The sequence below is a fragment of the Ictidomys tridecemlineatus genome, chromosome 10, assembly GCF_052094955.1.
Source record: "Ictidomys tridecemlineatus isolate mIctTri1 chromosome 10, mIctTri1.hap1, whole genome shotgun sequence".
Taxonomy (NCBI): Eukaryota; Metazoa; Chordata; class Mammalia; order Rodentia; family Sciuridae; genus Ictidomys; species Ictidomys tridecemlineatus.
The window spans coordinates 108,595,811-108,622,666 of record NC_135486.1 but is presented as its reverse complement, the minus strand read 5'-3'; the positions used below and the strand labels follow the sequence as shown (position 1 = coordinate 108,622,666).

The 26,856-nt window shown below is 47.9% G+C and overlaps 1 protein-coding gene across 4 annotated transcripts in view; it reads right to left on the bottom strand.

The window, feature by feature from the left end:
* Card11 (caspase recruitment domain family member 11) overlaps window positions 1–26,856 on the bottom strand; it is a 110,847-nt gene that overhangs the window by 39,035 nt on the left and 44,956 nt on the right. For 3 of the 4 annotated variants that reach the window (XR_013426815.1, XM_040277497.2, XM_005340836.5), the window contains exon 2: window positions 1,634–1,767. The gene's annotated coding sequence lies outside the window, so the exon portion shown is untranslated. Of the gene's footprint in view, window positions 1–1,633; window positions 1,768–17,467; window positions 17,558–26,856 lie in introns of those variants that run through there. The other variant, XM_040277496.2, reaches the window with a different exon arrangement.

Below are 26,856 nucleotides of genomic sequence, written 5' to 3'. Positions count from 1 at the left end.
AAGGGTGAGAGGACCCATCTGCTCCCACCTGCAGGCGCAGCACCTCTTTGTGGTGCGGGGCTCGCCCACAGACCTTTGCTACTGGTTGGACAAAGCTTGAGGATTGAAAAAACGAGTCCGCTGTGCCTTGGAGGGTCGAACACACACACTCCACACAACCCAGGTTTCCCTCCGAGGGACCAGCCCCACGTGCTTCAGGAGGCCCGGGCACACCGGTTGACCGCAGCCTCGCACACTCCAGAAACCAACACCCTAACACAGTGGAGGGATAAATGACCCGTATGTTCCACAGTGGCCTACTCTACAGCAGTGACAAATTAAAAAGCTACAGCTGTATGCATCAGCACAGATGAACTTCAGGAACACAGTGCTGAGCCACATGCCGGTCTCAGAAATTCAGGACAGGAGGCATCGAAGCAAAAGCAATAAACTGGGCATGGGCATGGTGGAGAGGCTGGGGCAGGAGGATCGCAACTTGGAGGCCAGCCTCAGCAACTTAGCAAGTCCTTAAGCAACTTAGTGAGGCCCTGTCTCAAAATTTAAAAAAAAATCAAAAGGGCTGGGGATGTGGTTCAGTGGTTATGCATCCCTGGGTTCAATCCCCAGGACCAACGCCCCCCTCCCCTTCAAAAAAAAAAAAAAACATAGGCAATGAAACACTACAGCTAAGGATATATGGGGACTCTTCACTGAGAAGCAAGGGACTGGTAAAAGTCAGAATGACCCCCTGAGGAGGACAGTCAGATGGCTGGCTGTGACCTGGAAAGGCACCCAAGGGACGTAATAATACTGCTCTGGCTGGGGACATGAGTGTGGAATTGTTCTTTGTCTCATGGATTCACATTACACACATATTTTTAAGTGTGTGAAATATTTCATGGACAAAGACTACAGGTAGTGTAGCGAAGCTCAAAATAGAACAAAACATCTCTGGATTTCAAACGTGTTTTCTCTTCCACACACAGCATTGCAACTCGGCCTGACTCGGACTTGTCACTGGGACCAGCTCAGTGGTGTGGGTCAAGCTCTGGGCAATGTCTTTGAAAATCATTTGCCCAGAAATGCACGCGTAGATATGGAGGCTCTGAATCTGAACTGCCTGCCGGGCGGACGGTCCATCTCTGACCTCAGTCTCAGCCAGGGCTTCTGACGGCCTTGACCCGGCACTCAGCAGGGCCTGGCTTCCAGGCTGAGTCAGAGCCTAGATCACACTGGTTTCTCTACAAACAACCGAAAAACAAACCCAAGGTACCTGAGCCAGTCTCCACGGGAAGGGCCACTCTGCTCACCTGTGCCTGGGAAGTCAGGACCAGGTGGACGCACTACCTGTGCCCAAACTCCATGACAGCCCCTTGTTCATCCAGGACATTTATCATGTGGCTTTCTCTTGCTGTTACAATAAATTTCAAAATCTTGATCTTGACCTCCAAGGCCCTGTATGATTTACGTTTTGCTGGCTGCCACAGTCTTACCGCAGCTGTATCCCAGGCTGAGTGGGCTTTTGTCTGATTGTCCATCAAATGGGCTTATGTCAGAACTTGCTCCCTTCCTTCCTAATCCTCACCAAGTCCCAGGTACCCCCACCCCACTTTCTGTTTTTTTCAATATAAAAGAGATAATATACATTGAATACCTGGCATGTAGTAGATGTTCAATAAACAGGAGCTGCTAAGCTACTATTGAAGTCTGCTGTTTGTACTTTCCGGCTGGATCTTGTCTTCCTTCAAGCCAGTCTCCTGATGCATCTGGAGTTGAGATAGCTGGGATCTGAAAAGGGAAAGATAAGAGTATTTGGAGCAGGAAGCGGAGGTAGAGAGGAAGGAAAGCATCTAAAGGCTGAAGGTGTGCACAAAAATCCAAGGATGTGAATCTTGAGGTGCGTGTCTCTCCAGGTGACAGTCACCAGTGGCCCATCAGTGGGGCAGAAGGGCTTCTGTTCTGTTCAGTGGAGAGGCCACTGACCACAGTTTCCAAGACCTCCAGGGTGGAGCACAAGGGCAGGTGGTGGCCCTGGGTAACTCAGGGCGGTGTGTGTGTATGGGGATGTCCTCACAGGGCTCTGACCAGAACCTCTACAGGATGGAGATGTTCTAAGTCAGTTATGAATTCAAAGGCAGCAAACCACGTCCTGACCCAAAAGAGTTCCCTTCACTGTGAATCACATCCTCTGCCTCTATCTTGCCATGGGTCTGGGCAGAAACACGCCATGACTGCATACACTCCGTAATTTCCCAAAGGTGACATTCCTCATGGACCCTGACAAGGCCATTCCTAACACCCAGCCACACGGCTCCAGGAGCCCAGCTGTGGTTGTAAGCTTTTGGGAGAGGGAAGATGGCGTTCAACCCTGGGAAGGGGATGAGAGTCCTGCACCTGACCTGGCAGCTGCTCCCAGGGCTCTCTACTTGGGACCCTGGGGTGCTTCTGTTTAATCAGGAACTTGCTTGGTTTGGGGCTTTCAGGATTAATCACAGGTGACATCCGCTCTCCCAGGGCTGACAGAAGCTGCTCCTGTCTGCTGTCAGCTCAGGCTGGATCAAGCTGTCAGAGGCCCTCAGCCCCAGGGAGGTGGCAGGAACACACATCTCTGGAGGACACCATCTCCTTGGTCTCCCTGCTCGGTGGTGCCTGGGACAGGAGCAAGCGGCAGGGCATAGGGAAGGACCCAAGGGAATTGACATTCTTCTGCATTTGCATTTGTTAAAAAGCGTTTCTTTCATCATCAGAAAATACAAAGCTTTTAGTTACCTTTTTAAACTGTAAGAAAGGCTTCCACTTCAAAAAAGGGTAAAGAAGTTTGTGGATTCGCACCTGCTGTTCTACCTTCCTGCCGGGGGCAACACAGTTTGGGGAAACTGAGGCCCAGGACAGCCCACGGTGAGGCTGCATTTTGGGTTTCTGGTTTTAGAATTTTGATTACTGCCTTGGAGATTGTGCTCCTGAGGTCAGGGAAAACATCTAGGGACTCTGTTGGGACAAGTCAACCTCTTGATCACCTGAGATGCTGACTTACAGGTACGGCCTTCGATGGACGGACGCTTATAGACTAGTCACTGTGTGCCAGGCACACTGTTAGGCACAAAGGACGGACAGACTTCCAGGACCCTTCAGGGTAGAAAAAGCACATGTCTTCAGACTTAAAGGACCGCTTTGCAATGCTTGGTACAACCTGGAGGTTGCCAGGGATAATACTGAATGCCTATAAGACGTATTTTTTTTTGCTGCTGTGACTAAAAGATCTGACCAGAACAACTATAGAGGAGGAAAAGTATTTTGGAGGCTCCGGGTTTCAGAGGTATTTGTCTATAGAGAGCAGGCTCCATTCCTTGGACTCAAGGGGAGGCTGAACATCATGGTAGAAGAGTGTGGTGGAGGGAAGGGGCTCACATGATGATCAGGAGGAGAGAGAGAGAGAGAGAGAGAGAGAGAGAGAGAGAGAGAGAGAGAGAGAAAAGCTCCACCCTCCAGATACAAAAAGTATACCCTGTAGCCACACCCCCACGAACCACTTCCTCCAGCCACACCCCACCTACCTCCAGCCACCACCCAGGTAATCCCATCAGGGATCAATTCACTGATTAAGCTAAGGCTATACCCAATCATTCTCCTCCAAACTCTTGCATAGTCTCACATGTGAGTTTCTGCGGAACTCCTCACATCCAAACCATTACAAATCACCAACTTACAGCCAAGAAAATAAAACCTTGGCGAGTTTCGTAGTCATATTAGCGCACAGGTTGGGTCTGGACCCAGGGTTCTCTGATTCCCCTTAGTCACGAATAGGCAGCCCCTGGCAGGTGCTCATAAAAAAGCTTGCTTTTTTAAGGGCTAGGACCAAAAAGTGTGTGCAAATTTTCCCTGAAGTGTTACTTTACTATATATAAGCAAAGACAGAGCTAAAGTCAAGAGAAGCCCTTAGTGGTCCAGCAGAGTTCATTCCACTGTGTTTTGTCACATCCACTTAAGAATAAACAGAGTCAGCCTGGCACAGTGGCACACGCCCATAATCCCAGTGGCTTGGGAGGCTGAGGCAGGAGGATTGCAAGTTCAAAGCGAGCCTCAGCAAGTTGGTGAGGCCCTAAGCAACTCTGTGAGACTCTCTCTAAATAAAATATAATAAAGGGCTGCGGGTGTGGCTCAGTGGTTAAGCACCCCTGGAGGTTCAATCCCTGGTACCAAAAAAAAAAGAAGAAGAAGAAGAAGAAACAGAGTCAGGATCACTTGAAGTTTGAGAGAAATCTCCAGATAAAGGCAGAGATCAAGAGATAAACTTATTCAAGGAACCCAGGAGGCACTGAACAAGAGAAAACAAAACACACGAAAATAATTAAGATTCAGTTAGAGATAGAACGGTGTCACCAGGAAGACAGCACTAAGGAAATAGGCAGGAGAGAGAGCTCTCTGCAGTTACAACCACCACAGCAGGAAGGTAAAACCAAGAGAAGGCTTGGAAGACCAAGTTGAGGAAATTTCCTGAAAACTTACATTTTTTTAAAAAAATTGAAGGGAAGGAAGATAAGAAAAGGCGGGGGGAAATGAGTTCAATTCAGAAGGTCTAATATCAGATAAACAGAAATCCTAGGAGGAGATTATGGAGATTACGTTCCCTTTCTTGTATGTCTTTTTGGGATCTGATATATATTAGGTGATGAAATTGTCGGAGAAATCATGTTGGGGGTTTCTCAGAAAGAAAAAGCAGCTGTCTTCAGACTTAAAGGACCCCTCTGCAATGCTTGGTGCAACCAACCAGTGGAAAAGAGTCTTCTCAGAGTACATGGCTGTGAAATTTCAGGCCACCAGGGAATAAGAGAAGACCCTAGAAACTTCCATAGGGGAAAACCCCAGGTTGTATACACAGACCTAGAATCGAACGGGCATCAGACCTCTCAAAAATAATACTGGAAGATGGGAGCCCGCAAGGCAATGCCTTCACATTTTTTGACAGAAAACACTTTTAAACCTAGGACTCTATATCCACCCAATGACTACATGTGAAAATAGAATGAATTTATTTTTAGAGAGGCAGAGACTCTAAATATCGACCTCCTGTGTACCTTTTCTTAGGCAGCTCCTAGAGGGTATGCTCCAGCAAAATGAGGGAAGAAAGTAATAAAAAAGGATGAGCTCAGAGGTAAGGGATCTCATCGGGGAAAGCATCGAGAAAGTCCCAGGAGGAACACGAAGCAGCAAGGAGCAGCTGGTGAAGATGACAGGTTGATCATGACAGGTGCACCGGGGAGATTGCCAGAATGCCTATAAGACTGCTAGCAAATGACAGATCTGAAGGTCAGATGGGAGAAATAGATGACAGGTGTTACGCCTTAAATGGGAGGTGTCTCCCAAGAGCTCATGCATGAGACCAGGCCAGAAAGTTTAGAAGTGAAATGATGGGATTCTGAGAGTCTTAACCTAATCAGTGCATTAATCCTCTGACCAGGAATTAACTAGGTGGTAACTGTAGGCAGGTAGGGTGTAGCTGGAGGCAGTGGGTCATTGGGGGTGTGCCTTTGGGGTTTATATTTTGTCCTTGGGTAGAGGACATCTCTCTCTCTGCTTCCAGATGGTCATGTACTAAGCGGCTTTCCACACCCTTGCACCATGATGTTCTGCCTTACTCTGGGCACAGAGCATTGGAGCCAGCCATCTATGGACCGAGACCTCTGAAACTGTGTGTGCCAAATAACCTTGTTCTCCTCTAGAACTGTTCTTGCCAAGTCTGAGGTCACAGCAGTCAAAAAGCAGACTAAAACAATGGATTAAAAAAAAAAAACACCTAGCAAATGAAAAAACAAATAAAGAGGCAATATTTCCAGGAAGTAACAAAAATCTACACGATCAACTTGTCTTCACATGAATAGCATTTGCCTAACCATCACTGATATTCTAACACAAAAAACTATGACACAAGGAACTGAATTACCATCTACCTAAGAATATGTCGATTCATAAAGTTCTACAGTGAATATATCAATAAGTAGCAATGCAAATGTATTTTTTATGGATTTTTTAAAAAACAAATGACAGCAGAATTGTTTAGAAATAAGGGGTAAATAACAGAAGATATAAGAGAGGAAAACAACATCTAAGAGTTAGGAGTGGTTACCTCTGGGGATCAGGACTGGGAGATGGTGATGACTGGTCTGGGAAAGACTGTTTCTAAGTCTGCATGACTCGTGTATTACTTTGGCAAAAAATAAAATAAAAATAACGCATCAATGGTTGAAAATATGGAAATGCATCGAAGTACCAAGTTATCCTCATTCTGTGCACCCATATTCTACCTTTTGAAAAGCTTGTGAGATAACACACCCTTGTATAGCAGAAGTACTATGTGTGCAGAAGGTACTGCGTGGGTATCACCTCAGTTAATTTTCACAGGAGCTCAGTAAGATGGGTTTTATTATTTCTTTTTTATGGACAAAGAGGTGATATCATAAATAATATAAATAACAGGATCCCAGCCTTCTCAGACTTAATGACGTCTGATCTTAAAGTAGTCATTATGACAGCTAACATTTATTAAATGTAGCCTCTCACGTAACCAACCATATTTCTTATTTCCTGAGCTCCTTATCTTCTTCTTTAATACTTTCATCTTTTATTTTGCTGGAGCATATTCTCTGGTAGTCGTGTATGAAAGGGACACAATATTTGCTATATGCTGGATGCTGTGCCAAATGTTCTCTGTGGATTATCTCATTTAATGCACACAACAACCATATGAAGTAGTCACCACTGCTCTCTTCATCCTATACAAGAGGACACTGAGCTCAGAGAGGTCCAGCAACTGTCTGTCTCATCTCTGTATCTCCAGTAGAACTTAGCACGAGGGATTACTTTTAGTAGATCCTCAATATATATTTGTTGGTTGAGTAAATAAAAAGAACGACTACTGAATGAAATAAACAAGGAGGTTGCTATTGCTTCAAATCAAGAAAGCTCCAAGCCCTGTGTAAATGAGATGTCTTATAGGAATAATCACTTTTTTCTAGTTTTCAAGAGCTGCCCCAGCACAGAAGTGCTGGCAGTGGAATGGGGCTAGCAGCCGGTTAGATAAATGCATCTCTACTTAATTGATTTGCCTGGGTGATTGGAGTGAGCAGCTTGATATGCAGGTTTAATTATTCCAATGAAACCTCCAGTTAGTTGAAAGGACTTTTGGCAAAAAAGCTGGGGGGGATTATTTAAAGGATGATCTACTGCCATGAGAAAGGATTGAAGAGACCTTGGTGTGGACCCCAGCCGTCCACAGTGTGTAAGTTCTGCAAACAAAAGCTTTGTGGAAAAGGATCGGAACCATCCCTTCAGGGGCCCCACTGCTGCCCCACCAAGCCCCTCGGTACTCATAAACAGGGCCCTTGCAGAAGCATCTAGAAAATTCTTTCTGCAATACTACCCCCGCCCCCACTACCTTGCCTCCCAGTTAACTTGTTAACCTCTCTCTATCTCGGCTCATTCAACCAAAATATTGACAGGATAATATTTCCCATCAATTAACATGTGTACTTTAATCAGTAGAGCTTCACTGATACCTGTTTTGAAAGCAGCAATTATCATTTTAAATTCACAGTGGAGTGTCAGACAGCTGCCGACCCTCTTCCATTCTCTCTTACTTGTTAACATATCCTCAATTTTGTTTGCAGGCACTAATTAAATCCATCTCAAAAAACTGTGTTTACAGCCTCCCTTGCAGCTAGAAGTGGCCGTGGGACGCAGTGCTGGTCAAGTGGAAGCTTCTGGAGGCTCTGTAAAGGGGCCATGGTCAGGGGAGAAGAGCCTTTTACTTGCTCTTGTCTTCCTGCCTGGATTGTGGAAGAAAAGCAGCTACCTTTGATGATGAAGATAAGACCACAGTCTAAGGGTGACCAAATAGGGTGCTACAAAAACCTTGGGTCATTGACGGTGACCCTGGACAACTGACCTCTGAGTTCTCTTCTTCTTGGGGTACTGGAGATTGAAATCAGGGATACTCAGCCACTGGGCCACATCCCCAGTCCTATTTTGTATTTTATCTAGAGACAGGGTCTCACTGAGTTGCTTAGCTCCTTGCTTTTGCTGAGGCTGGCTTTGAGCTCTCCATCTCCCTGCCTCAGCCTCCTGAGCCTCTGGGATTATAGTCACGTGCCACCGCATCCAGCACCTTTGAGTTCTTGATTCACGAGAAGAATCACATCCCTAGGATGTGTGAAATCTGATTGTGTTTCTATGGCTTGCAAGTAAGACAATCCTAGCAGACACACATGCTGTACAAGACCCACGCCTTCTAAGTCATATTAGTCCCAGCTGCAGACTTCTGAGACCTAAAATCTGAGCAACTGCCTTATGTATTTGTTCCTGTTCCTTCTTCTAGTCACAGAGTAATCAAGTGATCAGGAAAGACAAAGTACCCACCATGGACGAAGCGATGTTGGCGAGAAAGAAATGGTTGACCCCAAGGGGCTGTGACATTGGAGGATGCAAGCTTCACCCAGGAAATGGGAACTGTCATCTGGGAGCTCGGCCATCCAGATTTTGGGCAACAGCAGGGCAATTGTTCTACTCGCCTCTGTGTGCCTGCCTTAGCTTCTCCCTTTTCAGCCACTGTAGGCCCCTCTCCAGCCCCTGTCCCATGGCTGGGCCCCATCTCTTCTCTCATTAGCCCTCATCATCCCACTGGCACCCAGCTTCTCCCTGGCACCCAACTTCCCCCTCATCTGCATTAGAGCCAGGTCTCATCCCAGCCCCCAGCTCAGAGCACAGCCCACTACCTAGACAGGTCCATGGCCAGTAGGCTACCTGTAACATCTAACCTGAGGCTCTGGTAAAGGGCCAATGGTTTCTGTGGATAAAAATGTAGCAACTCAGTATTTCAGGACAGGAGGCAGATCCCTGGGATGTGAAGACGGGAGGGCTTGGAATTGAGCAGACCCAGAGCCCAAGGGGATGAGCCAACATCACCACCCCATCCACACCCACGTGGCCCCAGGCCCCGCCACACGCCCAGATTTATTTTGCAGTGGCTTCAGACTTGCACCAAGATGAACTTTGGAAGGGCATGCGCACTTCTTGCATTACCAGTGGATACTGTCCCCCCTCCCCCCACATCAGCTCTCATTTTTCTAATAGTACTACAGAAAAGCTTTGGAAAAAAAAGCACAATTAGGAGTGACAGATTTAAATGGCTCTGAAATGCATATCAATTTATCACATTGGCTTTCTAGGAGCATTTGCCCCTCTGGACTCCAGGACGGAGCACACAGCCGATTGACAGCTCAGGGGGCCACCAGGAGCCACGGCTGACCACCCTGCCAAACCCAAATCCCAGTGCGAGGTCACCTTCTCAGGCCCTCTGAAGCACAGCCAGCAGGTCTGGCCAGGGGAGAGCCCTGGCCTTGAGGATAATGAAATACTGTCCCCTCCTGCTGTTGCCTTTGCCGCCTGGTCAACAAACCCCCTTCACCACTGGAGACTGGTAGTGACAGTGACCACTTGCTGACTCCAATTCGAGACCCCTCTGTGCATTCAAAGGTGCCCCCTTTGCTTCATCTTTGAGCCTGATGAGATTCTTTTCTACTGGCTTATTCTTCAATGTCTTGGCTGTCACTTTGTGGTTGGGGCTGGGTATAAGCAGGAGAGCGTGCTGCCCCTGTTTGAATTCCTCGCGTCCATCTCACTGGGAACTGCACTATCTGGCATGTCATGGGTCTTCAATAAATGTTTGCTCAACTGAGTGCTCTAATGATCTGAGGCTTGGTGACAAACACATTCTGTCGTCAGAGAAGCATGTTCAGTCCTCGTCAGCCAAGCAGAACTCCACGGGGGTAAGGGGTGGCTGCTCTGTGGCCGGGTGATGGCTCCAGTGTTCTCGGGCTTTCTACGGCTGCTTATCTCCTGCTTGCTGGGCATTCCTGGAGGCCCTGCATCGGCCTGTGTCTTTCCAGCATGCTGCCCAGTGGGCCCCCGTAGACTTAGTGAAGAATGCATGCATCACCTTCTGGGGCCCAGCCCAGAGCCCGGGTGTGGAAGCAGCTCCCAGCCCGGCCTGGAGCAAGAGCATGTGTTCTGCATACAAGTCCTAGGAAATCAGACTCTGGAAGAGGGGAGGAGGGAGGAAACCATGAGTCCCTTTTTGACTTGGAGGGCCAGGGAGGGAGTTCTGGGGGTATCACTGTCCTATATGGGAGCATTACCAAGCAGAATCCTGCTCCTGGGGACTCCTAAGGCTGTTGCGTAAATATGTGGCCCAGCAGCCCAGAGAACCTAGGAAAGGAAAAGGTTGGGTCCTCCTCGAGCTGCCTGGAAAAGGTCACCAGGATCATTAAATACCAGCCTCACCAGGAAAGCAGCCAAGGACAAGGCTTGGGAAGATTCCGGGAGTTACTGTTGGACCTTAAATCTTCCCCTTTATCTTCTCCTCAGCTCACTTGGCTGGCATTGGAGTCCCAGCAGAGCATGTGACAGGGTTGAAATGGTAGACCACACTAGGCCTTTGGATGTCAACTCGGGAGGGGAAGGTTTCAATGTCTGGTATTGGGGACACCTCAGAGTGGCCAAGGCTGGGGAGTGGGAGCCCCATGGAGCCTTGAGTTCATTGCTGGCTTGATTCAGCAAGCACCCCATATGTGCAGAAGGCAGGAATGTGAATGAAGGGAAGAAACTCTAATGATGAGAAGGCTCAGGGAGAAAAAGAATAAGACAAGGACCAATGAGAATAAGACACAAGTGACCAATGTCCAGGAATGGCTGGACTCAAGCTCTGGAGGCAGGAAACAGAAGCTTGAAGGATAGATGGTAAAACCCAGACCATGGCAAACTAGTCAAAAGAGGAAGGAGTGGGAACGAGAGCAGAGGACAGAGGGAGGAAGGCAGCCTGGTGCAGCTGGGCCCAGCCAGGCAGGAGGATCGTGAGTTCAAAGCCAGCCTCAGCAATTTATGGAAGCGCTAAGCAACCCAGTGAGATCCTGTCTCTAAATAAAATACAAAATAGGGCTGGGGGTGTGGCTCAGTGGTTGAGGACCCCTGAGTTCAATCCCAGGTACTAGAAAAAAAGAAGAAGAAAAAACAATAGTGAGCACCACTTAGACAATATAAATATAAATCTGAGACTCAGACTGGAGCCCCCCCCCCCCCAGGGATGCTGGGATGGTAGAGCCCAGTCGCTATCTCCCAGGGCCAGGGCTGTGGGCAGTGGCATGTGCTCCCTTTGAGGCTTCCTGCGGCAGCACACAGCCCAACTTGGAGTCACCTTCTGCATTTATAAGGCGCACTGAAAATGTACTTAGAATCGATGTGTTGATCAATTGAAAATGCATTTCCAGTCGCCCGCCATCTATTTTGTGAAATGTCATGGGAACAGGTAAATGCACTAACACCTCCAAACATATTTCCATGAATTTGAAGAGAACTCTGCCAAATTTTTCCATCAACTGGGTTAGTAGCAGGGAAAACGCAGAGCTCTGGTTTTCTTGACTGGTGCAGGGTGGTGGTTGGGCCTCCAGCTGCCTAATTCTCTTCTCCTGTTAGTGTCCCAGGATATATCCTGCAGCCCAGCAGGAAAGCCAAGGAGGAGGCTGGAGGCCAGCACAGCCTCCCTCTTTGGATGCACGAAGCTCCCAGCTCTTCCTTCTCCAAAGAGCTTCAGATCTGGACAACACAGGGCACAGGAAACAGCCATCCTGAGCTTTATTCAGGCCTCAGACTTCCTCACTTCACCTTGAGTTGTTCAAGACTCAAGGGCAAAAGTGCACTTTCTCAGCTATTGGCTCAGTATGAAGATGTCCAGGCAGCAGAAGAAAAAGGAAGTGGTTTCCAAGGGTTAGTACAGGGTGACCTTGTCCAAAAGAGCAGCTGTCCCTGAAGGTTCCTTCCAGTGTGAACTTGGAGATCCAGGTGGTGGGGTCCCCGGGGCCAAGCACTCACAAATAAGGAAGATGTAGCTCCTGCTCATGAGAACTTAAAATCAGCCTTGCTTTTTGGTGGGCAGTGACATTGTTCCTCCAAAAGAAGGAAGGAGGTGTTAGAGAAAGATGCAATAGAAATTCTACTGTAATACTGTAATGCAAAAAGGAAGTCAAACCAAAAGAACCTTTGCATAAAGAGATAAAACAGACAGCTCCCTCTGTGTCCAGTGGAGAGGGTATGGTCACGTAGAGAGGCCTGGGTCCTTCCATTTGCTGACATGTGGCCTTCAGCTTAACACTGCTTAACTTCTCTGACCCCCGTTTTATTGGTTTGTAAAACTGGATGGGTAGCCCTGACCTCTCAAGCCTTGTGTAGCACACAAGGTGGGTACTTAATCAATGTCACCTAGTCTACTTCCCTCGGAAGCCAGCTGAGAACTCTTCCTAGTTGTTTTGTACAATTATCTCCAAGCCCCAAAGAATTGAGGGAAGAACCTCAAACATGCCTCCTCGATTCTTCTGCTTGGGCCTCTGATTGGAAACTCTCCACCTGGGGGTGTCAGCATCTTTTTGTATCTACCATGCTTCCTTATGCTCTCTGGGTAGGGACCCAGCTCATATTTTCTTGTATGCCCCGTGGCTCAGGAAGTGTCTTACACGAGCAGGCATTTAATATTTATAAAGTGATTGATTTCCAATGGATAAGCATCGACTTTCTTTTCCTTGTCATTGTGGCCTCCCTTCAGCCAACTGGATCTCTTCCTCTTCCCATGTGTGGTGAGCATGTGGCCACAGCGGCCTGCCGACGGGCTCCTCTGCCCTTCATTTGTACCAGTGGTTCTGCTGCGCCTGCAATTTGGAGCTCGGCGCCAATCCATCTTGCACTCCCCATCAGTCATGGGCTGGAAGGCTACAAGAGACATCCCTCCAATTTCTGACCTGCAGGGATAGTCATCTTGTCACAAACCATCTTTACGGGGGAAACACAGACAAGCCAGTGGGTCCTACTTGTCTGCAAGGTGAGCTCTCCATGTGCCGGACATGGTGTTAATGTTGTGACAGCAGCTGGTGTCAGCCGTGTGGTCCTGTGTGTGTGTGTGTGGGGGGGGGCGTAGGCACCGTTCACAGATGTTCTGTGTCAGCTTTGGTCTGTGAGATTCTAATTCTGTTTGGTAACCTGACCCCGGCCAGCATTTGGGGGCGCTTTATGAATCTCGATACTACTCCCTCCTGGGTAAGGGAACAGGAAGTTTATGGTCACTTCTTCACCAGGCGAACTTCAGAAGACAGATTCCTGGACAATCACAGCACAGTGCCGTGGTGCTGTGGGCATCTGCCGTGCAGTGGGCACTCACTGGATCACAGGGGAGGAGGACAGGGATGACTTAGTAACAAAACCCACAGACGTGCGAGGGCAATTGCACTCCTCGTCTAAGAAAGGGTTGCTGCGGAGAGCTAGAAAGCCCCCTTTGTCCCCCTGCGTGCTCCAGCTTCAGCCTTCTGTGAGCTGATCTGGGAGGACTCCAGCCTGGCAGGGCTTCCTGGAGGAAAATGAATGAATGAGACGCTGGTGCTGGGAAACGTTAGGACTCAACGAGGATGTTTAGGTTTTAACTGGACCGGAAATTAAGAGAAGCATCTGCACATTTCACCTCCCTGTTCTCTCAGGGGAGGTTGCTGAGCAACTTGAAGAGTGACAGCAGCCACCTCTCACCCTGGGGCTGGTGAGGTCCCTGGTTCCCGATCTGTCCCGCTTCCCCTCCTCCCTGAGTGTCTGGTGGTAGCATTTCTACAAGAATCAAGCACCGTGCCTCCGCCTGGGCTCCTATTGCTGCTCTGACAATGAGCGTTTCCGCTGGGGGCTGGCAGGCTGGAAGCAACATTCAAACCAGTCTGATTCTCCTGGAAAGCTCCGCCGAGGAGATGCCAAGGGAGTGTGTTAGTTAAAATGCGTTAATTGAGCAGCCACTATGTTGGGAGCAAAACAGGTTTGTGAGTCCAATTAAATGACAGGCTTCTGAGAGGCAGAGTGAGGTGGAGAGAGAGGGGGGACTCAGAAAGGGTCTCTTGTAATTAACTACAAAATAAACAGCTCTCTCATGGAATGGGGCCCCCACCGTTCCCACCACCCCGGCAGCCCCGCACTTCAATTAGCTTTGTGTTATTCTGTCCCCTATTACTTCAGATAATCAAGGGTTGGCTGTAATTAATTGTTATAATGTGCTCAGGAGCTGAGCCAAATGGCAGCTTGGGAGGGCTGGCAGTAGCTGCTCACTTCTCCAATAGGCCTCCTGGAGGCTCAGCCTCCAATTCTTCCCTCTCCAACAAAACAGGGTTCCCCGTGGGGGAGACGGATGGAGAGTGTCCCAGCTGCTTCTGGCTTCTCTGCTGCCTCTGGTTAAGCATGACTTCCTCTTCTACCATCTCCCTCTGCCCAGCTTCAGCACAGTCCCCGAAGCCCTGAACCCTTCAAGCCGGTGACACCTAAAATTAAGTCGTCTCCTCCAGACAATGGAATATTACCCAGGCATAAAAAGGACTGAAGTTCTGAGACACGCTCTCACATGGTGGAAAACATTATGCTGAGTGAAATCAACCGGTCACAAAAGGCAGCGGGTTTAGATGAAATGTCTAGAACAGGCAAATCCATAGAGGCAGAAAGCGGATTAGGATGGCCAGCCAGCTGCATTGGCGGGTCCCAGGATCCAAGGGTTGAAAATACCCAACAGAAAAAAAAAAACTGCATCTGGGCTAAGTGTAGACTTTTGTTTTTTGGTCATTATTCACTGAACAATACAGTGTAACAACTACTTACATTGTATTTACACTGTGTTAGGCATTCTAAGTCACCTAGAGAGGATTTCAAGGGACGTGCATAGGTTGTAGGCACCCGATACACCACTTCATGCAGGGGACTTGAGCACCCATGGATTTTGGTATCCGTGAGAGTGGGGGAAGTTTCTGAAACAAATCCCCTGCAGACACCAAGGGACCACTGTAGTTGCCAGGGGTCAGGGGAAGGTAGAATGAAGAGAGTGATTGCTAGTGGGTGTGGGGGTCTCCTTTTGGGGAGATGAAAATATTTTGGAACTAGATGGAGGAGGAGGTTGAACAACATTGTGAATGGACTAAATGCCCCTGAACTGTTCACTTCAAAATGGTGAATTTTGTTAGGTGAGTTTCACCTCGGCAAACTTAATTCAATAAAAAACTTAATTAAATCAGCTACAATTTCTTGAGCACAGGTGAGCAGGGCCTGGGCCGAAAATCAACAGTGACTCTAGCTTTCAAAACGTTATCCCCTTTGGTGAAGACACCAGACAATGGGACTTGGAGAGGGGGTGTCATGGGATGAGATAAACTATGGGGAAGCTGGGATTTGAGCCCCACGGTGGTGGGGGGGAGGTGCTGTGTCATACCATTGGAAGCCCCCAGTGGCTTTTCAAACCTGAGGTTCCCTGAAGGAGGACAGAATTGGGAATGGCAGGAATGGTTTCCGCAGGACACTGGGGCAGGAGACATGCACTAGAAACCAGAGTTGGGGAAGAAGGTAGGATGAGGGTTCGTTAGAAGAGAGGATGGGGACTTAGGGCTTGTGACAGAGAAAAGGGAACAAGAACTCAAGAGTTTTATTTAGTACCCACAGGTGCAGAGATGAGAAAAGGAAAGAGAAACGAAGAAGGTCAAAAAGAGGGGAGATGGTGGGGGGGCAGTGTGGGTGAGACAGGGAGAGGGCGGGTCTGGCCAGGGGGGCTGCAACCATCTCTGATCACATCCCTCCTCCTGCGAGTTCCCGAGACCGCAAGCCACTTGAACGTGAACTTGAGTAATTTCCCGTAGTCTGGCTCACCTGCTTTAAAGCAACTGGTGAGCTTGAAACTTAAAAATATTTAGCCTCACACTTTCCACCTAGCTGGGCTTGGTAAGAAGGGGTCAGGAATTGAGAGCCATAAAACATCTCCAAAAATGCACCCATTTCCCTGCTCAGGGCAGAGATTCCTGCAGGGTGCTTGCTTCTCTCGCGCTCTCTTAATGATCTATGGTGTAAAAAAATGTCTCTAAATGAATTTGTCGGGCTGGAGGCTTGTGGGTGTTCTTCTCACTTTCTCTATGAAAAAAAAAAAACAAAACAACAGCAGCAAACATGAGCCTGTCTTTCTGATGCCTGGGCTTCCCACACCCCAGTCATGTTGAAAAGATGTTTCCCAGGCTCCCAAAGCCTCGGCGATGGAACTTGGGACTCCTCGTGCCCAGAGATCATCTCCACCTTCTCCCCATGTAGGTGAATGAGAATAAATCAGATGCCAGCCGGGAAGCCTTTTATGTCTGGGCCAAATGACACAATCACCAGTAATGAAATAAGGCACCCGTCAAAACTGTACCCAGAAACCGTCGATCAGCATTACTGGACTCAGGGTTGTTGGGAACACGTTTCCCGGGCAGCGGGGCGGGGTAGCTTGGCCGCTTTCTCATCTATCTCTTGTTACCCGTGTGCCAGGAACACTGAAAGAGTGGATGGGGGAAGCCAGGCTTGAAGGTGAACACGGCCAGCTGCAGGCTGGGGCTCCACCCAGCGGGCGGTGACAGCTGAGACTGCCCTGCATTTTCTGCACTGGGGGAGGTTATCCGCTGCAGTGTGACTTTGAGACAGTGTGAATGTACCATTCTGCTTCTTGAGACCTGGCTGACTCTTTCAAACTGGTGAAGTCAGTTTAATCCCCCCGCCCCCCCCAACAAAAGATGGCATGTTCTCTCACGATCCAAAGATCTTGCAGGGCTGCCAAAGTTTCTCAACCCCCATGACATAAGGGGTTCCTGAAGCATTTCATCAGGAATGGAGAAATCCTCTTGGGTGCCTATGAGAGACCCAGGGGAGTGAAATTCCCCTTTGGGGTCCCTGGTCCTCTGCTTCCTTTAGGAATGTGCTCCCTCTACAGATACCTGGAGTGTTTCTCACTCCGTTCTGCTTGTGGGCCCGGGTGGGCCGTGGGCAGATTGCTGGATGACATTTAGCAAAAGGCTCATATCTTTGCATTTCCACCTCAAGCAACTTCAGAGGGACAGAGTGAAAGATGCTGGAGGTGGAAGGGGGGCAGAAATCCTTCCCAGAGCCCAAGAGAGCCCGGTTGCTGCAATGCCCTTCCACTACACCCGCTTCTGGAAGCAGAAGCCCACGCTCACCCTACCTGGCCCAGGCGGGGGGTCCTGGGTATCTTGCTCCTTGCACAAGATACAGTCTATGTGCTAAAACTCCTTCTCCACCCTGCACTGCCCTCAGCCAGAGGGACAAAGGGACCAGCTGTGACAATGCAAGTCTCCTGTCCACACAGGGAGCCTTCTGCGGGCTCAGTTCCAGGCCCAGCACCAGGCAAGCTGCTACGTGAGATGGGGTCCAGCATCAGCTATAGGGGTTCCATATCTTATTTCAGAAATTAGGAAATGAGGAGGGACACCTTTGAAGCCACTGGGCACATGTGTGCAGATAAAAGCAAAAATAAAAAAAGCACTCGGCTGGGGAGAGAGGGGACACGCAGCAGCCCCAGGGACATGCGGAATGCAGTTAGGGAGCAGTTGGGAAATATACTCACGGGTTTGCAAGCCAGCTGTGTCCTGGACCTGGCTGGGGAGTCTCGGTGTTTCTGTCAAATTCCCTCCCCTCCACCTGTGGTCTGCGAGGCCTCCAGAAGACGCCAATGCTGACAGCGTGCAGCGCCTTCCCGGAAGCCCACAGCACCCGGCTTGGAGGCTGCCTCTATTTTTAGCAGGAGCAGAACGGGGCTGAGGTGGGCTGCACACTTCCCTTTTTCTTTTTTCTTTCTTTCTTTTTTTTTTTTTCTGAGCTGTCTGTGGTTGACTTCAACCCCGCAGAGGGGGAGGTTGGGGACCAGAAGGGAAGCCATGCTCTGCATGGCCCATGGCCCATCTGCTGTGAGAGGCAGGAGGTTGGGAGCAGGGCAGGAGCCCCCCAGCATTGCCAGCAGCTCTGCCCTTCCTGCTGGCCCTGCCACGGTGCCACCTCACTTAGGAGACCACTGTCCTCTACCTTTGAATGCCATTGAGAACAGAGTGCGGGGGCCTAGAACACTCCATGGAGGAGGCATCTACAAGCACAGAATATTGAGACTCTGTTGTTTGTTAGTGAGTGTGTGGGGGGGAACCAAAGTTCCTTGGACACCCCCAACGCTGCTGTCACCTGGCTGCCCCTTGGATGACTGTTCCTCTCACTGCCCCCTTCACCAGGCAGGGCCTGTGGTGTAGACAGTTAGGGTGCAGATGGGCTACAGGTGTCCTCATGGGGAAGGGGGCAATAAGAGTTATGGGAAGGACAGACAGAGTTGATGGGTAAAAATCACCTGTCCAGTGTCCTGGGCAGGTGGGCAGCTAAACAGCCAGTGGCTTCCCTTCCTAAAAGCCATCATGGCCCCTCCATTCCCATACAACTGAACTTGAATTCCTCACCCTATGCTCCATGACTCCAGCCCTGCGCCACAGAGCCCTAATCTGCCACCTTAGCCTGATGCCTATACCCCAGCCTCTGCCGATCGTAAGATTACTTGACCTTCCCTTTCCTTTTTCAAGAAGCTGAGGTATAATCAGTAAGCTGCATAGATTGTAAGTCCACCTTCTGGTACGTTATGGGGAGACAGCCATGCCACCAAGACCCCCATGGAGACATGGAGTGGGCCACCCCCTAGAGGGTACTCCCCGCCCTTTCCATTCCTCTGCCAGAGACAATTGCTCCTGGGGTCTTTATCAATTTTTTGCACTGTCTTGAACTTCAGGGAAACAGAAAAGCATACTCAGTGCTCCTGAGGGTCTGGCTTCTTTTGCTTAGCGCTTTGAGGCTCATCATTTGGGGAGGGTGTGTCAGTAGTTCATTCCTTTTTGTTACGCAGCGGTATCTCACTGATGCATGTCCCAGTTTGTCCATCCATTCACATGTTGCTAGACATTTGGTTTCCTATTTGATTGTAACATTGTTGTTCAAGACTTCAAGGAGACGCATGTTGTCATTTCTTTTGAGGAAGTACCCTGGGCTAGGACTGTGAGTCAAAGGGTGGGTGTCCACTCTGCTTCATGGCATTTTGCTTCCTGCCAGCAGAGGATGAGCATCCTATTTCCTCAGCATTCTCATCACTACTTGTATCAGACTCTGTAATCCTGAGCCTCTGCTCAGGAATAATGAGGCTGTTCCCTTAACTCTTCATACCCCACACTTCCCACCTTGCTCTGGAAGTTCCCCTTCCCTGGTACCTCTCATTTGGAAGTTGACCATTATCCCTCCAAGTTCATGTCCACCTGGACCCTTGGAATGTGATATTTTTGGAAATGGGGCCTTTGCAGAAGTGATTAAGATGAGGTCATACTGCATGGGAGTGAGCCCTAACTCCAGTGACAGGTGTCTTTATAAGAAGAGATAACTTTGATCCACAGAAGGAGAAGAAGGAGCTTCAAGCCAAGGATACCATCACAAACTGGTAGAGGAGGCAAGGATCATCCCCCAGAGATCATCCCTCTAGAGGGAGCATGGCCCTAGTGATACCTTGATTTTGGACCCCTTAGTTCCATGATGTGAGAGAATAAATTTCTGTTGTTTAAAGCCACCTGGTTTATAGTCATTTGTTATAGCAGCTCCCAGCAATGTATACACACTGCACTCCTCCGACTTCTCTGTCAATCAAACCCCTATCCAGCCTCAGGGCCCTCCCTCACCAATGCTTCCTCCACCAAGCTTTTCCTGACTGCCCTCGCCTTGTTTGCTCTTCGCCCTGACCCAGGGACCTGCAGACAGGACCCACAGTGGCTAAGGGCAGGGCTCTGACCAGCTGGGTGACCTTGGGCAAGATGTCCCCTGAACTAAAAGGAAATAGGTGTTATTTAAGCTGGTTCCAGAGGAGAGTTTAATAAAGAGACAATTTTCAGTGATGCTGGCAGGAGCTTACAGGGAATTGTGCAGTGATGAGGGAGGGCATAGTGGCCTGTAGGGAAGCTCACTGTGTGAGGAGGGCAACCTAAAAGTTGGGGACACCCATGGCCACCTGGCGCTCAGAGCACTCAGAGAGAAGGAGGGTCCTTTGTTCCTAGTTCTTGGGGACTCTGATCTGGAAGCTCACTGCCTTGGGGATGACATGGCAGAAGCCCTGCCTAACTGCATCTCCTTCAACCCTCCCAGCAGCCACAAAGCCAGGAATCTGGCCTCAGAGGAGCTGCAGGATTTGCCCAAGTTCTCATGCAGGTGGCAGGAGGTTCCTAGTGTGGCTCTGCATGAAATGGAAGGAGCCCTTGCCTTATCTTGGTGCAAGTTTGGGATCACCCTCTTGTGACCTGCTCTGCAGGAACATCACCAGGACACTGTCACCTGAGGGATGACTCCCTGTGCAAATCAGCATGAAGGCTCAATTCCACAGAGTCAGAGCATGAGATAATGGAATTTCAGAGCTGGGAGGGGTCTTCTAGGCCACTGCACCCACCTACCTCACAGCTGAGGGGAGGGAAATACCAAGGAGTAAAGTGAATGACGTATGGAGTGAAACCGCCCACGAATGGCCCAGTGCCAACTCTGTGCAGAATCTACTGGGTCCTTTAGGTGCATTTTCTCCCGTCATCCTTCCTGTGGGATAGGTCACGTTGGCCTCCACACTGGAGAAGAGGGTCTGGAGGTAGTGGGGAGTGAGCACTGGGCTCAGGGCCCCTCAAGGGAGTTAGGGAAGGAGGAGGGACTGATCCTGGTCGGTTGGTACCTCTGTCTGCCCATCTTTCAATCACCTATATTGTTCTCTTCTTGCCCCCCAAGAAAGCTGACCCTTCCAGGAGGCCAGCAACGGTGATGCCAAGGAACTCACTCCTTGCAAAAGCAGAATTCAAGGGAAGGGATGTCTAGGCACCTTCAAGGTGGGGCCAGACCCCTCCAAGTCCTTCCACCCCTGGGCTTGTGAGCCTCTTCCCACTGGAGAGGCCAAGACATAGATGGTGGGATGCAGGCTTCACCACCACAGGGTGTGGGGACATCACGAAGCAAGCCCCCACCCAAGGCAGGAGGGCTGAATTCTCTCACTGAGACAAGAAGGTTACCCAAGGCCACAGGGGAGAGGGGACCTTGGAAACCCTCTCTTCAGAGAAGGCAGCAGTAACTGTCACATGGAAAGGAAGTGGCCTCAGAGAGCTTCCGGCATGCACCCCAGTGGGGTGGTGAGTCTCTGCTGGGGGGGGAGGAATGATTTTTCTACTACAGCAAGGAAACAAAACACAAACAGCTGGCCCTGCACACAGCAGCCCTGCTGAAGCTTGGGGACCCAGAGACAGAGCTTGCTGAGTGCAGCCAGGGGCCCTGGCCCACAAGCCCCAGCCCCAGCCTCCCCACGTTCAAGGGGCCAGGATGGACCTCTGCTTCCCACGCTGTTCCCAGAGTGGACCCCGATCTGTCCTACTGAGGACAGTCCCCTGGCTCAGGACCTGGCCTGTCCCCAACCCCAGGACCCGACCTCACCACTGGCGCTGTTGTTTTATTTATGTCCGCCTTGAAACTGTGGCTCTGAACGGTGTGGGCCCTCGGCTGCTGACTCAGCCGCCAGAGCCCCAACCCATAAAATCCTATTTCAAAAAGGTCCAATGATTTTATTTTCTGGTCATAAATATGAAATTTAATTAGCAGCTTGCTGCTAATGAAGTCGCCATGGAAGCCAGCCTAGAGATTCAGAGTGGCATTAAACAGAAGCCACTGCCTGTCCTGGTTAACTCTTCCCCTCCCCCACCCGCCCTTCCCAATGGCCTCATGCTTCGGTGAGCCAGGGGCCGCAGAGGGCCAGCCTGGGACCTGAAAAGAGGGGTTGCTTACTGAGGCAGAGCCCAGTGTGTGTCCTGGCTCTGGTGTCCCCTCCTTGGGTCTCCACGAAGCTCCTGGGCACAGCTGCCACAGACTCTACCTGTGGTTAATTTTGTGTGTCAACTTGAATGGGCTAAGGGCTGCCCAGGGAGCTGGTAAAACAGTTGTGGGTGTGACTGTGAGGGCGTTTGTGGAAGAAGTCAGCATTTGAATTGGTGGACTGAGTCAAGAAGATCTTCCCTCCCCATCATCCAATCTGTTGAGGGCCCTTATAGAATAAAAAGGCAGAGGAAAGGCGAAGTCTCTCTCTTGAGCTGGGACATCCATTTCTCCTCCTTTTGGACATCAGAGCTCCCGATTATCAGGACTTTGAACTTGGAAGGAATTACACTACTGGCTTTTCGGATTCTCCAGGCGACACTCAGGGGCCTCCTCAGCCTCTGTAACTGTACAAGTCAATTCCCATATTAAGTCTCCTTTTATCTCTGTCTCTCTATATCCCATTGGTTCTGTTACTGACCCGTGGCCCAGCTTCCACCTTCTCTCTAAAGCTCCTCGGATGGAGCATTTGTCCACGGCAGGAGGGAGGGACCAGGAACAATGCAGTGTCTGCAAAGGAGCTTAAGGAAAAACTACGAGGGCTTAGGAAGAGCTTGGCTACTCCGCTTGACGCTGGACGTGAGTGGGGAACAAACAGCTCGTCCCACTCTGCTGCACCACGGAAAGGATGGAAAGCAGCCTGGGGAGGGGCATCTGCTGGCCTCCTGGCGGGAACTCCAGATCTCTTCTGTTCACCGTCCCAAAGGTCAGTGGCTCCTTCACACTTCATGAAACATACAAAACCCAACACCCACCCCATTCCTCCAATTTCTCCTGCCTCAGTTTCTCTATAATGTAGGACTCATAATGCCCACAGCTCACAGGATTTGAATGGTGCTTAAATGCATATCTAAGACATGTGCTTGCAATATAGTAGGCGCTCAATAAATGGGAGCCTCATTGCCATTGATCCTTGTATGATTAAGCATTAAATCCAAAATCTAGAACTCATCAAGATCTGAAGGCCTATAGAGAAGAGATGACCATTCCATGCATTACCCAAGAAGCTGAAGTTAAATGTGATTGTAAATCTCCTGGAAATTCTGGGGGAAAGCCTGATGCGTCTGTCGGTGCGGACATAATGCTAACATCCCTCAAAGCACATGTGCACACACAGGGTCTTCCGACGACTGCATCTGAAGTCCCCTCATGTGTGGGTGCTGTGAGGATATGTCCTTCACCCATGCAGAGGTCAGGCCTCTATGTGCTCTCCTGCATGCGTTCTGCACACTGGAGCTGGTGCATGGACTCCCCAAGGGGGTCTGGGAGAAAGCCACGCCCCCTCCTGGTGGAGTCTGCAGCCCAGAACTTTAGACTTAGTCTGTAGTCAAAGCACACATTATTGTATTCTAGAAAAAAGTTTATGGCCGAAGGTAATAGAGTTTTTGAGAGATTTTCTTTCTTTCTTTCAATAGAAGCATATTGCTATTCTGCAGGTGTTTGGGTTCTGGCTCCCGGACAAGAAAGAACAGCTCATGTGTTTGGCTCCTTGTGGCTCTGCAGGAATTCTCCTGGGGTCACTACCAAGATTTCTGGGACCCTGGAGCCTGAGTGCCTTCATTTATGATCATCAGCCCCAAGAGGCGCAGCCGGCTTCAAATGGTAAATGCTAGGGGGAAGCCAAGTTGGTGTAAATCAAACCCCTTTCTCTTCACTTCCGGGGCTCAGTGCGGCTGACTCCCCACATAAGGAGCTGCTCTGTGCAAACCTCACTCGCAGACTCAGGTTACCTGGCGATCAAAGTGCTGTTTGTGGTCAGCAGCATCAACATCATCGGTGCCTGTCAGACCTGCCGCTTCTCAAGCCTCCCTGGACTCACTGAACGGAAGCGTCCGCTCTAACAAGCTCCCCAGGTGAGTCACACATGCTCACTCACTCCTCACTGCGCAGGGCTACTGCTACTATAAACATGTCAAAGATGTCATGAACACTTAAACATAATAAGGGACAAGAGATAGAATGAAAACCATCTAAAGGGAAAATTCTAGAACTAAAAATTATAATGTACAAATCACAAATTCAGCAGGTGAACTTAACGACCATTTGGCCATTGCTGTCAGTGAACTTGACAGAGGGTAACAGAAACCAGATAGCCAAGGCCCATCGTGGGAAAAGGCTAACAGGATGAACAGAGAATCGGTGAACTGTGGGACAATATTCAGTAGTCTAATATCCAGGTAATTATGATTCTAGCTAAAGATAGAAATTGCGGAAAGATACTACTTTTAAAAATAATGAGCACATTTTAAAAAATAATGACCAAAAATTTTCCAAATTGGATGAAAAAAGAAATACTGACTCAGAGATCCAAGAGTCTCAAGGAGTCCTAAGCAAAATAAAGGCAAAACTCAACATGGGCATGTCTTTATAAATTGCTGAAACCAAATATAAAATCTTAAAAGCAGACAGAAGAAAAAGAAGACACGTTGTAGACAATGAAGCACTGGCTGGTATCACTGCTCACTCTGGATAAGAAACATGAGGTGGGAAACAGTGGAAGATCTTTAACATGCTGAAGGAGACCAAGTCAACTTGGCATTATTTATACCATGACATATCTTTCAAAAATAAGATGAAACAAAGGCTCTTTCTTTGATAAACCAAAAGCTGAAAGAAAAAAAAAATCTGTCACCAACAGACTGTAACATAAGGAATATTAAAAGACATTTTTCAGGCAGAAGAAAAATAATACTGGATGGAAATTTGGATTTTCAGGGAGGACTCTGGATATATGAGTAAAGACAATTTTTTTTTATCATACTTAGGTTCTTCCAAAGATAAATGTCTAAAGTGAAAGTAAGAACTTATTGTGCAATTTGGAATATTAGTAGAAATAAAATATAGCAGAACAGCTGGGTGCGGTGGTGCATGTCTGTAATCACAGTGGCTTGGGAGGCTGAAGCAGGAGGATTGCAAGTTCAAGGCTAGCCTCAGCAATTTATTGAGGCCCTACGAAACTTAGTGAGACCCTGTCTCAAAATTAAAACAAAACAAAACAAAACAGAAAGGGCTGAGGATGCGGCTCAGTGGTTAAACGCCACTGGGTTCAATTCCCAGTATCCTTTTCCCTAAAAATATATTTACACACACACATATATATGTGTGTATATGTTCACATACACACACACACGCACACACACATATAGCACAATAGCCCAAGGCATGAGAGAGGGTTAAATGCAAGTACCTGGTTGTAAGATTCTAAAAGTATAGGTGAAGTAATATTACATTAATACAAAGTAGTCTGTGATAAATTAAAGATGCGTTTTATAAGCCACAGAACAGCCATGTACACACACAAATAAAACAGAGGCGGGCTAATGAGCCAGTAGAGGAGATGAAATGAGTATCAGAAAAGTCATTGATTAATCCAAAGGAAGGCAAGGAAGTCAGGAAAAAAAAATAATGAAACCAAGCACAGATGCATCAGAAAGAAAATAAACACTTAGATGGCAAATGTTAATGGACTAAACATTTGAATTAAAAAATCTGAGATTATCAGGGTGGACCAAAAAATGATTCAAATGCATGTTGATAAAAGACATGCTTTAAAAAACAAAGACAGATAAAGTAAAAAATAAAAAGATGGAAACACAAATACTGAAAGCATTCTACTAAAGTCAGAAAAAAATAGACTTAAGAAAAAGGAGAATTGTCAGTGGTAAGAAGGACATGATAAGAGGCTATTCATCAAGAAGACAAATAATCTTAAATGCTACTTCTAGAGCTTCAAAACACATGGGACCATAATGGGTAAATTATGCACAGTTGGTCCAATGTTAAAAAAAGAAAAAAAACAACCAATGTAACTCACCATATTGAAAGAATAAAGGTCAGAAACTATCCCCCCCCCCAAAAAAAAGAGAGGCTGGGCTGTAGCTCAGTGGTAGAGACCTTGCCTAGCATGTGAGAAGCCCTGGGTTCCATCCCAGCACCACCAAACAGCAATGAAAACCTCCAAATAAACAAAGCACCAGAAAGGAGATTAGGCAAATTCACAATTATAGTTGGTTTCAACTGTCCTCTTGTTGTGGAAGATTCACAAGATCTTATGTTGGTCCATAAAATACATCTCAATTGCCTTGAAAGTATTAAAAATTTATAGGTATGTTCTCTGACTTCAAAGTAGAAACCGGCAATTAAAAAGATATCTAGAAATCCCCTAGATGTTTGAAAATAAAATGACATGATCCTAAAAAATCCACAGGTCAAAGGAAGAAACCAATGGAAAATTTGTAAGTTTTATAAGCATAATGGAAACAAAACCAAAACATCCAAGTTTGTGGCATGCTGCTAAAGCAATGTTTAGAGAGAAATTTGTAATTTTAAATGATTTACGTTAGAAATTAAGAATGATTTAAAATTAATGATCTAGGTTTCTACAATAAGAAGTCAGAAAAACCAAAGTAAGAAGAGAAAGAAGAATGGAAAATGGTAAGATAGAAAATTTTGAAACAGTACAGAAAAATCAATGCAACTAAGAACCAGTTCTTGGAAAAGATCAACAAAACTGATAAACCTCTAGCTAGATTGATTAAGGGGGCAGGGCAGAGGAAACAACTATCAATACCAGGGAAGAGAGAAGGAATATCACTACCAATTCAACAGGCATAGGTGTATTTTCTGAGGATATTAGGAAAACTTTATGCACCAAATTCTACAACACAGATAATAAAATAGAAATTACTCAAAAGACAAATATTTCAAAAAATGACATAGGAAATAGAAAATCTGAATTTCAGAAAGATGTAGAAAGGTGAGATTTATTCCAGAATGCATAGTAGATCCAACATTAAAAAAGAAAAAAAAATTGACCAATGTAACTTACCATATTGAGAGAATACAGGTGCAAAAAAACTATCCAATTATTTTTAATAGATACACAAAATCCATTTGGCAAAATTCAACACCTACTTATATGAAAACATCTTGGTAAATTCGTATAGAAAGAATTATCCTTGACCCAGTAATAGCTGTTACATATTTGGTAGTGAAAGGCTGAATGTGTTCCAAGACTGGGAACAAAGCAATGATATTCACACTTTTATTCAATGT